Source organism: Mus pahari, chromosome 17 (genome assembly GCF_900095145.1).
Source record: "Mus pahari chromosome 17, PAHARI_EIJ_v1.1, whole genome shotgun sequence".
NCBI lineage: Eukaryota > Metazoa > Chordata > Mammalia > Rodentia > Muridae > Mus > Mus pahari.
Genome location: NC_034606.1, coordinates 44,536,017 through 44,548,073, shown reverse-complemented (window position 1 = coordinate 44,548,073; position 12,057 = coordinate 44,536,017). Strand labels below are relative to the sequence as shown.

General features: G+C 51.5%; 1 protein-coding gene across 3 annotated transcripts in view; it reads left to right on the top strand.

The window, feature by feature from the left end:
* Window positions 1–6,486: 6,486 nt before the first annotated feature.
* Tmem184b (transmembrane protein 184B) overlaps window positions 6,487–12,057 on the top strand; it is a 44,522-nt gene continuing 38,951 nt past the window's right edge. For all 3 annotated transcript variants that reach the window (XM_029548169.1, XM_029548170.1, XM_029548166.1), the window contains exon 1: window positions 6,487–6,583. The gene's annotated coding sequence lies outside the window, so the exon portion shown is untranslated. The remainder of the gene's footprint in view (window positions 6,584–12,057) is intronic.

Below are 12,057 nucleotides of genomic sequence, written 5' to 3'. Positions count from 1 at the left end.
CCCTCCCTCCCTCCCTCCCTCCTTCCCTTCCTCCTTCCCTTCCTTCCTTCCTTTGAGACAGGGTCTCATGTGCCAAAGGCTAGGGCTTGAATTTGCTGTGTATCCAAAGCTGGATTTGCATTCTCAACCTTCTTTCTGTCTTTACTTCTCAAACCCTGATGTTAGAGGCATGCTTTCATGTCTCTAACCAGCCTCCAACCAGCCTCCAACCAGTCTCCAACCACTCTTCAACCAGTCTCCAACCAGTCTCCAACCAGCCTCCAACCAGCCTCCAACCTGCCTCTAACCAGACTGACACTGGCTTGGAAGAGGGCTTATGGCACAGCCGAGGAAACGAGTAGTGGGGTTTAAGCACTTGCCTAAGGTTGCTCCTTCTGCCTGTCAACGCTGGAGCTGGGGTTCAAACCAGGCTCAGTCCTACTTCCTATTTCTCTGCTCTGGGTGAGGTTGCTCTTCTTTTCTGGGTGACATTGGGAAAGTAACCCCAACTTCCTGACCTGCTCCCCCCGAGCTTCCTCCCCATCGCTCCTTCTGGCTGTGATACCTACCTTCTTCAGGTACCCACCATATCCATCCTGAGTGCCCTGGGTTCAGAAGCACCGTCTCTCAGGGCTGATCTTCACCCAGGCCTGGCTCATCATAAGGCGTTTCCTCTCTTTAATGATTGGCTCAGAGATGGAAGCTTACCACAAGCTGGGCCAATCAGGCCATTCTGGGATAGACAGGAATCCTTGGGAAAGAGTAGCATTCTCAGTCAGTGGGGTGACAGGGCAGCTGGGAATGCAGCCAACACACACACACACACACCACACCACACCATACCACGGGAGCGGTGGTGGGAGAGTGATCAAGAGACAGAAGGACTGAGCCAGGCGGTGGTGGCACACGCCTTTAATCCCAGCACTTGGGAGGCAGAGGCAGGTAGATTTCTGAGTCCGAGGCCAGCCTGGTCTACAGAGTGAGTTCCAGGACAGCCAGGGCTACACAGAGAAACCCTGTCTCAAAAACAAACAAACAAACAAAACAAACAAACAAACAAACAAAGAGATAGAAGGACTAAAGAAAGGCACCCTGTTGACCCTGCGTGAGCCTTCAAATCCTCTACCTTGAACTTCCTCCTTGAGTGAACCCATGGCTTCTGTATTTGGCAAGCCTTGTGCTAGATGTCAGCCTGCTGCAACCGGAGGGTCTGACTCTTAAAGGGCTTGAATTGGGGTTTTCAGCAGCCACTGCTCTGGACACAGCAGCAAAATACTGGCCGGTGGGACAACTGAGGCTCAGAAGAGCAAAGCCATGTGCGTGAAGCCATTCCGCCAGGAAGCGCTTTCTGCCTGCTACTCACACTGACTCTCTGAGGCACATGATGGGAGTTCCTACAGTGTCCTTGGAGACAGGGGGATAACATGGAGGCTCTGGATGAGCTGAGCTGCAGTTGATGGCCCAGGACTGAAGGGGTCACGCAAAGGAGTTGAGGCTTAGCATCATGAAGAGAGCCTATGAGAGGCTATTGTTAAAGCCAAGTTACAGTGGAAGACAGCAGCATTTTGGAGATGTCAGTACCATGAGATGACGACCAAGAGCAGCAGCAGCAGCAGCAGTAGAGTACAGGCAGCTGAAGCTTAGAAGACAAGGTGTGTGCTATAAAGGGCGAGGCTGGAGAAGTGACACAAGCCCTTGGAGGAGCCCAGAAGATCGTGAGTTGGATCCCAGACATTGGACAGTTGAAGTTTGATTTTTGCTTTTGATTGTGACTATGCCCTGATGTTTTTCCCTCTTGAAGGAAGTTTTTTAGTGACGCCCACAGTTAAAAGACTTCGAATTTTAAAGTATTTTGAATTTTAAAAGATACTGGATATTTCAAAAGGAATGAACTTTTAATATGTAAAGACTGTGGGACTTTTAAAGTTGTTTAGATCACCAGCACGCACATCGGAGGCTTTGGCTTCCTCCTTTCCGCTTTCCTACCAGAAGCTAGGGGTAGACTGGAAGAGGGGTAGCCTTGCAGTGAGCTTCGTCCTCCTTCCCAGGGTAGGGGAGAGAGAGAGAGAGAGAGAGAGAGAGAGAGAGAGAGAGAGAGAGAGAGAGAGAGAGAGAGAGAGAGAGAGAGAGAGAGAGGTTGTTTCAATATCCGTCATTGTGTGGATCACTCGCTTTCTTTAACTTTCTTCAGTGACTGTGAGGTTGTGTCTAAGGTTCCCTTAGGGAAAAACAAATTGATCAGAACAGGGAAAAATCTGTGATCCCACAGTTTGTTAGGCTAAGGAAGTTTGAGGCCAGCATGGGCTACCTAGTAAATTTAGAGCTAAACCAAGCAACAGAATGAGAACGAGGCCCTGTCTCAGAACAAAAACACAGATCTAGGTCTAGTAGCTGTGGCTTAGCTCAGTGGAACAGCAGCGTGCCCCCGCAAGCAGAGGTGCAGGGTCCTAGGCACTGCAGCAAAAGGATAAACAAGGAGGAAATGAAGCAAGACTAGAAAGAGGGTGGAGCTGTGGGAGAAAGGGGTGGAGCTGTGGGTGGGGAAAGAGGTTCCTTCAGCACTGATGGGCAGGTGTAAGGAGAATGGCCTCTAAGTCAAAGCTGGCTGAAGCAGGGTGGTACCCACAGACTTGGAGAGCAGACTGGCGAGGAATAAGAGATCTTTGAGTAGAAAGGTTAGATAGAATGTTGAGAATAAGTTTGCATGAAGTGGGAGAGAAGATGTCTTACCTCCATCTTTACATACGTTTATTTGTGTGTGTATGACGTGATGGGGGAGGAGCTCACATGGCACAGTGCCCTATTTTCCATCATGTGGGTTCCCGGGACCTAACTCCAGTCCTCATGTTTGGCAGCAAATGCCACCACCACCAAGCTAGCTCGCTGGCCCTCATCTTTTCAGTAGGCCTAAGTGGTGAGGGGGAGCAACCAGCCCTGGCTCCCCGTGCCACCTGTCAAAAGCTCTGTCACCAGGTCAGGTGACTTTCTGTTTTGAGACCCTTTTCTGGCAACGCATGCCTAAAAATACCCAGCACCTGCCTGTGCCCTGCCAGACAAGGCGGCTGTCACTTGAGAACCATGAGTACCCCTGGGGTGCAGGGACTAAGAATCTGGATTTGGGTATGGTTTGGACCAACAGCTCTGGGGGGGCAGGAGCTATCAGACTGATCTGGTTTGTAAGTGGTGTAGACACAGTGATAGTTGGGGCAAGGACTTGACACACAGGAGTTAGCAACTCTGCAGGGGCAACTAGGAAGTTGTGAATTTCAAACCCCGGTTGGGAAGATGTACGGGCTGGTTTCATGTGTCAGCTTGACCCAAGCTGGAATTAGCACAGAGAAAGGAGCCTCCCTTGAGGAAATGCCTCCAGGAGATCCAGCTGTAAGACATTGGGAAATTAGTGATCAAGGGTGGGAGGGCTCACTGTGGGTGGTGCCATCCCTGGGCTTGTAGTCTTGGGTTCTATGAGAAAGCAAGCTAAGCAAGCCAGAAGAAGCAAGCCAGTAAGCAGCACCCCTCCATGACTTCTTCATCAGCTCCTGTCTCCAGGTTCCTACCCTGTGTGCGTTCCAGTCCTGACTTCTTTAGGTGATCAACAGCAATGTGGAAAACATAAGCTGAATAAACCCTTTCCTCCCCAACTTGCTTCTTGGTCACGTTTTTGTGCAGGAATAGAAACCCTGACTAAATGCTGCCGGGCAGTAGTGGTGCACACCTTCAATCCCAGCACTTGGGAGGCAGAGGCAGGTGGATTTCTGAATTTGAAGCAAGCCTTGTCTACAGAATGAGTTCCAGGACTGCCAGGGCAATACAGAAAAACCCTGTCTTGAAAAACCAAAAAAATAAAAATTAAAAAACCTGACTAAGACAAAAGAGGTCATTTCATCTATCTATCTATCTATCTATCTATCTATCTATCTATCTATCTATCTATCTATCTATCATCTATCTACAGGATTTCTCTACATAGCCTTGGCTGTCCTGGAACTCATTCTGTAGACGAGGCTGGCTTCAAACTCACAGGGATCCACCTGCCTCTGCCTCCCTAGCACTGTGAATAAAAGGTGTGTGCTGCTATCGCTCATCTTATTTATTTTTTAAGTGACTGTCTCACTATGTAGCCATGGCTGCCCTAGAACTTGCTATATAGACCAGGCTGACCTTAAACTCACAGAAATCTACTTAGTGCTCCTGCTTCCCATATAATTCAATTAAAGGCTACTATTTGGCTTTTTTTTTTCTTTGAAAAAAATCTATTTATTTAGAGAGAGAGAGAGAGTGTGTGTGTGTGTGTGTGTGTGTGTGTGCATTCATGTCACTGTGTGTGCCTCTAGGATAGAAGACAGCTGGTTTCTCCTTCAGTCATGTTGTCATGAGGGTTGAACTCAGGCCCTCAAGTACCCCGAGCTTCCCCTCAGGACCTAGCTAGTGTATTTGTCCATGTTACAGATACTTTTGGCTCGTGCTTGCCAGGCCAACCCCAGTGCTGAGTACTAGTTTTTGACAGGAAACAAGAAACCGTCAGACATCTTCATCCTTGCTGCATGCACTTTTCCTGGGGAGACATGAACAAACATCTCCTCATCCCAGGAAAGGGACTGGTCACAGAATAAAGGAATGATTCTGCTCAATCTAGCTTGGTTAATGAACAGTCAACGAGTCTATTACAGCTGCTATAGGAGCAAGAGTGAACGGTTGCTTCTTAAGGGTGATTAAAAACAAACAAACAAACAAACAAAAAAGAAAAAAGTCCCAGTCCAGCATGGGTAATGAGCCCCCCAGAGCCTCATGGGAGTGGCTCGATTCTAGAATTTTCTACCTTCCAAGAACTCTTAACTCCCAAAGGTCATTCAACTGGGGACGGGGGTGGAGGGAGTTACATATTACAGCTGCCAGTAACCCCTCACCCACATTTCCATAGTATGCCCAATAAATTCACAGGTTCATGGAGGAAGAGTTGTGTAGAATCTTTGGTTTGTTCGGGTGCCTTCCTATTTGGGGTATGTATCTCCCCAAAGTTAATGCAACAGTCTTTCTGGAAATTGTGTTCACCAGGAAGATGAATAATAAGATAGGAAAACCATTGGTACATGTTAGAAATTAAACTTTATTAGCAGAACAGGGCACAGTGAGATGTTGACGATGGACTGCGTGTGAGGGGCTCAGCAATCTTACCCTGGGAAGGAGGTATTTGTCTCAGAACAACCCTGCCTCAGCTTCCCCAGTAGAGCCAGCAGAGCAAAGCCTTTGAAGACATGTCTGGGGAAACTGTAACTCCAGCAGAGGGGACAGCAGGTGCAAAGGCATGGAAGCTGAATGGCTACAGCTGGTTGTAGGGAAAGCAAGAGGTCAGTGTTCAGGAAAAGGAGATTCGGTCAGGGATGCCTGCGGAGGGAGATGCCTGCGGAGGGAGATGCCGGATCAAGGCAGTGCAGAGATCTGCAGAAGATGGCTTGATTTGGAATGGCATGAGGAACTAGTTAAGGGTTTTGAGCAAAGTGCCATATAGTTCATCTTGGGTGGGTTCACTTGTTTGTTTATTTTGGTGCAAAGAATCAAACCGAGGGTCTGGAGAATGGTAAGCAAGCATTCCTCCACCGATTTAAAGGAATCCTGGATTCTCACATTGGCACAGACCCGCAGAGGACAAGGTTGGAAAACTGGGGCTAAGTAGATGCCCACAGTACCTGGGCAGAGCCTGGATCACATAGCAGCAGTTCAGTAGGGTGGAGGCCAGAGTCTAGGGATACAGGATGTCCTGCCCAAGCTGATGGGATGAAGGGGAGCGGGAGGGGAGCACTCAAAGATGATTCCAGACCTTTTGGCTTGAAGACTGGAAGCAGGGATTGGGGAATGCTATGAAGAAGAAACGTGTGTGGAAGGGAAAGCAGCTGAGCCCGCTAAGAGGCGTCGGTAGACAGTTGGAGCTGGAGATAAAAATAAACTTGGTTGCATATTACGCATTTCAGTTATCTGGGTAAGACGTGGGGACCTCACAAATCAAAATGGGATAGGAGCTGGAATGACTCCTCCAGAATCGGTTAATTAGGCGGCCAGGAACGAGGTTGGGCAGCTCCACGAGAGCAGTTTCATTTTGCATAACTGTACAAAACGTTCCGTGGAAGTCCGTTCCACAGCCTCACACTCACCCTCCCTGTCTCAAACGTCAACTAGATTTCGTTTCACCTTCAGCGTTGCCATACACAAGGCTTTCAGAGAATTGAAACTCCAGCTAGCTCGCGAGTGTCCGGGACAGTTTGGATCCCGCGGGTCAGACTGTGCATCCCAGGACTGTGGTGGGCGGGACTGGACTCGGCAATCTGGGCCCTGGGTCTCTCGCGGTGCGTTTGCGAGTTGCAAGAGGACCGCACCATCCTCCCGACCCGAGATTGCGCGTGGAGCTTCGCAGCGCGCGGCCCCTTTAAGGCTCGGCGAGTGACCTCAGCCGCGCGCTCCGGCCCCGCCCCCCGCCAGCGGCGTTCCGAGTGCGCAGGCGCGGCGCGGCGGTACCCGGCGGGGCTCGGGACGCGCCAGCGGCTGCCGAGATACCGGGCTGCGGCGCCGCCTGCTCCGCCTGCGGTCTCCAGCGCCATGGGCTCTTGAGGTACCCGGGCGGCGGATGCACGGGATGAAACGGAGACCGGGCGGGGGCTGTACCTTGGGGAGAACCCCACTCTGGGGACTTCCCGCCGGGAGGCAGGGACTCGGAGGCCCCCGAGCGGCCCGTGGGTGTGCCCGCTTCGCCAGCGTGGCGGGGCCCTGAGTGTAACCCGACCTGCTCGTGGGGGAGTCGGGGTGGGCAGCGCGGGGCCCAGCCTCTTACCGATGGGACTGTGCGCGCCGCGGTGGGTGTGCTGCAGCCTGGCACGACCGAACGGGACGGGGAGGCGTCGGTCCCCCAGTGCAGTGGCTTTGACCTGGCCCGGTGGTCGGCCCTTGAGGCGGTACACGCGTAAATGGGGGTGTGCGCGCGCTTTGCACACAGGTCAGTAGATTTGGAGAGGGACAGGAATCTGGGGCACCCAGGATGTTGGGTGTTCAAAGGAACCCTAGAGATTGGTTTGGGTGTGTAGTGCCTGTTTGCCTGGGCACGCCCTTGGACACCTTACTTGGATAAGGACTCCCGGGCTAAGGAGCTCCAGGCAATGGCAAAGCTAGGGAGTCTGGGGAACGGGCTCGGATTTTTAGTTTGTACCTTTTCTTGGAGGACTGTACGAGGCGGGACATCTCATCCCTCCCTCCCTTGGAGGCCTTGGTGGGGCAAAGCAGGTGTCTGCCTGCCTGATACCTGTGTGTGAGGTGAAGGTCTATGTATTATTCATCTGGCTGCCAGGTGCTTTATGTAAGGAGAGAAGTAACAATCTGTGCCCTGGAGGCTAGTTCTGTAGATTCAGCCAACACACACACACACACACACACACACACACACACACACACACGCCAGCATCAGCAGCAGGGGAGGTGCAGGTACCTCTCAGAGGTCTGGCTTTCAACACACACACACACACACACACACACACACACACACATGCCAGCATCAGCAACAGGGGAGGTGCAGGTACTTCTCAGAGGTCTGGCTTTCTTGTTGGGCTGTTTGCAGCATCCCTCTTCGTGTCAACAAGTTTGGTGGGCCCTTGGTTTCGGCACATCTGAATATCTTGAGAGTTCTGTGCAGGGCTGGAGTTGGAACCCTAGGGTGGGGGAGCCCCAGAGGCCAGGCTTGTGCTCCCCCCGCACACAGATGTGAGGATGGAGGCATCGAAGAGCTCTCAGGTGCTTGGGCAGAATCAGAATTGGAAAGAACCACAGGGATTCCAGAAACAGAAGACAAAGCCAGAGGAATACGGAGGTGGATTCAGTGCTGGGTGGGGGAAGAGGGGACAAGCCAGCAAAAAAAAAAAAAAAAAAAAACCATGATAAAAACTTAATTTACTCAAATATCTTCAAACAAAAGCCAGCAAAAAAAAAAAAAAAAAAAAAAGGCTTCAGTACAAAGGGACAGTCGTGCCAAAGCTGGGTGACTGACATTCCTCAGAGGATTCCTGCTTTCCATGTGTATTTTCCCAGTTCTCAGGCAGCTGTGCAAAGAAAGTATCGGGCATAGATGTGGGTATGGAAACTGAGGCAGCAGGTCAAGGTGGGTGGGGTGGGACAGGATGGGGATTAGTGACTCACTTGTCAGTGTGGGACTAGTAGGCTCTGGTAGCATCTTCATCCCTGGGTCTTGCCCAAGTTGCCTTGTAACTTATTGAGCATCTACTGTGTGCCAGGCTTAGGACTTAGCCCTGTTGGCTCACTGCTCTCCCTGATGCCCCTGGAGTAGAGCTCGGAGGAATGGGATCTAGTACCTGCTTCTAGAGGCTCCCAGTCTGCTGGGGAGGTGGACATAGATAGCGACCCCATTGGCCAGTGTGGGTGGTGCGACTCTAAATACTACCCTAAGAGCCATAGGTGACCTGGGCGTCCTTGTGCAACCCTGGGGGGGGGGGTGCCTTGTAAGTTGCTCCCAGGGTGGTGGGGTTGGACTAGGGAGGAAAGAAGAGCTTCCGGGTGGGAGAGCATCAGTGGACAGCCTGTCCTAGTTCTGTGGACCAGACTTGTCTGCCGGCTTCTCGCTCCCATTTTTTTTCCCTCTCTTTTGGTCCTGTGCACTGTGTCGGTACCTCAGGTGCTCCTCTGGGCAGGCAGTGTGCTGCTGAGCCCTCCAGCACTCCCTGCCTTTGAGGCTTTGCTTCTGTTTGCCAGCTGGTCTGCCCAGGCCTCTCCCCAAGAGGGGCTCAGTGCTATTTCCAGTCCCGCTGTGCTCATTTTTCTCAGCATGCTCCCTGGAGTAGAAGCTGCTAGGCAAGGCAGGGCCCAGGCCTTTCTTGTTTTGAAAGTGAGTACCAGCGAATGAGACTGGGGATTTGGTGTGAGTGTTGGGAAGCCTGGAGCTCTATGTGGGGTCTGCCCCAGGCCCTTGGCTGAGGCTTTTTGGGGGCAGCAGGTGCTTGCTCAATACCTCCTGTGTGCCCTGAATTTGCTGGCCATCAGGGAAGAGAGGCCAGAGACATGGGTTGTCCCCTGTGAAAGGCTGTGGTTGGCTGAGGTAGCCTAGCACGTGACTAATACATTTGAGACAGTGTTCTACTTGGGGTAGGGAGAGGGCTCTAAAGGGGCCCAGAGGACAATAGGAACAACAGCTCGTTTCTTGAGCACTTACCGTGTGCCAGGCACAGTTCAAAGTGAGTTCCTGTCCCACCCTCCACTCTCCGGTGAGGTGGGGCTGCCACCTTCCCCATCACAGGTCAGTTGGTCTGATCGCCAAGCTTTTCCCCTCTGACCTCGGTCTGCTCAGTGCTTTCCTGGTCCTGGAGTTAGAGGTGGAGCACCGAGGAGGAGGCCAGCAGGGGCCCCAAGCAGACTCGGAGGCCTGCCATGTCTCCCTCTTGGAGGGTTTTGGTTTCTTATCCCGGTGTGGTCCACAGAAAGCCTTTGAAAGTTTGAGAGGAAGTGACACACACGGCCTGTGCTGTGGGGCTGTATCATCGCCTGCATCTTGCTTCCTTCATTCTGGCATGTAACTCCAAGATGACATGCCTCCTTCCTGTTTGCTGCCCCTTTGGTCCCTGGTGTCTCTTTAGTCTCTGCTCTGTTTTTCTTTTGCATCTTTGGGGCTGAAGGTTACTGTGCCCCAGGCCCCGCTCTCCTGCTGGTCTCTTCTGCTCTCTGTCATTTGGCCCCACTGAATTGAAACTTTTTTGTTCTGTTTTTGTTGTTGTTGTTGTTTTGTTTTGTTTTTTTAATTGGAGACAAGGTCTCATGTATTCTAGGCAGAACTTGAATCCACTATGTGGCTGAGGGTAACCTTGAACTTCTGACCTTCCTGCCTTTACCTCCCAATACCTAGGATTATAGGCAACGTGCCCAGTTTATATGGAGCTGCCATGCCAGGGCGGAATGTCAGTGACTGAGCCAGCTCTGAACTTGTTTTCTTAAGGATTGAATCCCAGATTGTCCCAGGTCTCCTGGGCTCTTAGCTTCTCTTTTGTTAACTTGGGAGGTATGGTCAGTCACCCACCGTCCATGCTCTATGAACATGGGCAGAAGGACAGGGGATAGAGCCAATAGTGGAGTCAGGCAAGCTGGATGCAGCCGCTGTGTCTTCCTTTGAGTTCCACGAAGACGTCTTGCTCTACTTTGCCAGGTGCCGGGCTGGCTGGATTTGGTGCAGTGACTCGCTGGCCTGCCTGTATGAGGAATTAGGCACTCATCCCTTCTCTGGACAGAGGCCATGAGATTGCACGTGCTCCACTAGGGGTCTTTGCCGAATCCTGCAGAAGCACAGCTGTGCCAGGAGGTGGGGGCTGACGGGCTGTACGTAGGATGTGAGCATGGGAGTTGAGGGAGAAAGGCCAGCGGGTGTGTGAGCATAGGCAGCTGAGGGTTCCTGAATCTGGGCCAGCGAGACGGCTCAGTGAGTAGAGGTGCTTTCTGCATAAGGCTGATGACCCAGCTTTGATCCCCAGAGCCTGTGGTGGAAGGAGAGACCCAGCTCCTGAAAGTTGTCCTCTAACAACTACATGTGTGCTGTGGCATGCATGTGTACACACATGCACACGCGCACACACACACACACACTAACAATAGTAATGATAACTAAAATGTAAAGTTAGAGACTTTGCAAACACTTTGAAATGTGGGAGCAGGAGAGGGAGCTAATGTGCTGAGCTGTCCCTGTGACCTGGAAAGAGAATTAGGAATTGCAGCTCAAATCCTTGCTTTTATTAGCACTGTGTCCTCGGGCGGGTCACTTACTAGGTAGAATTCATGGTTCTTAAAATTAAGGTAGCTGGGCATGGTGGCTCATGCCTTTAATCCCAGCACTCTGGAGGCAGAGGCAGAGACAGATGGAGCTTTGTGAGTTCTAGGCTAGCCTGGTCTACATAGTGAGTTCCAAGAAGACGGCCAGACTACATAGTGAGACTTTGTCTTAAACAATAAAGCGATAGATAGATAGATAGATAGATAGATAGATAGATAGATAGATAAAATTAAGCTGGTGGTATTATTGTACATTATGTATTCCTGTTACTTTGGAGGTTGAGGCAGGAGGATGGGTTCGAGGCCAGCCTGGGGAAGGACAGGATCTGCAGTTTGCCTCATCTGTAGAATGCAGGTGCCAGCAGCATAGACATTATAGGGTTATCATGACACAGCATTTGCATTAGTGTACAGTATGAGTATGGGAGCTAGAGGGTTAGCCTTGGGTAATGTTCCTCATCCACCTTGTTTTTTTGCAACAAGATCTCTCACTAGGACCTGAGGCTCTCAAGCGAGGTAAGCCAAGCCGGCAGGGAGCCCCAGGGACTTGTCTGTCTCCGCCTTTCCATTCTGGAATCTAAGTGTACATCAGCAGGCCAAGCCTTTCACATGGGTGCTGGGAATCGACCTCAGGTCCTCAGACTTGTGCGGCTGGTACTTCACGGACCAAGCTCTCTTTCCTGTTCTCACCAGCTGTTGCTGTCTGTTCGCAGGCTGTTTAATTTCTTCAGGAGTCCAGTCTCTCAGGCCTAATGTGGGGAGCTGCATCCAGCTAGGGAGGGAGACACCAGCAGCAGGACAGTTACAGGTGTCATGGAGGCTCTGAGGGGACGTTGCTCCCCGGGCAGTGACAGTTACAATGTTACCACATAGAAAGGTGGAGAAAGTGGGTTTCAGGCAGAGGTGACAGCTTATACAGTGATCTGAATCTGTCACAAAACCAACCCTGCATCCCTACAGACCAGTGCAGCCATACAAAGTGGTCCATAGCAGGACTGTCATCCATGTTCACTGAAGGCCAGAAAGGGAAGAAGCAGAGTGGGAGCTCCGAGGCAGGAACCCGGAGGCCTCTGGGTTTAGCTTTTCTCTGTGCTCCTCCTCTGGGCTCCTCCTCTGGGCTCCTCCTCCTGGCTGTCCCTGCTCTATGAGATGTGAGGTAGAGGCTTGTGCAGCACACTGAGAAGTTGCTGACAGACTTTTTTTCTTCTTCTTCTCTTTCTCCTCTCCTCTCCTCTCCTCTCCTCCTTCTCCTTCTCCTTCTCCTCCTCCTCCTCC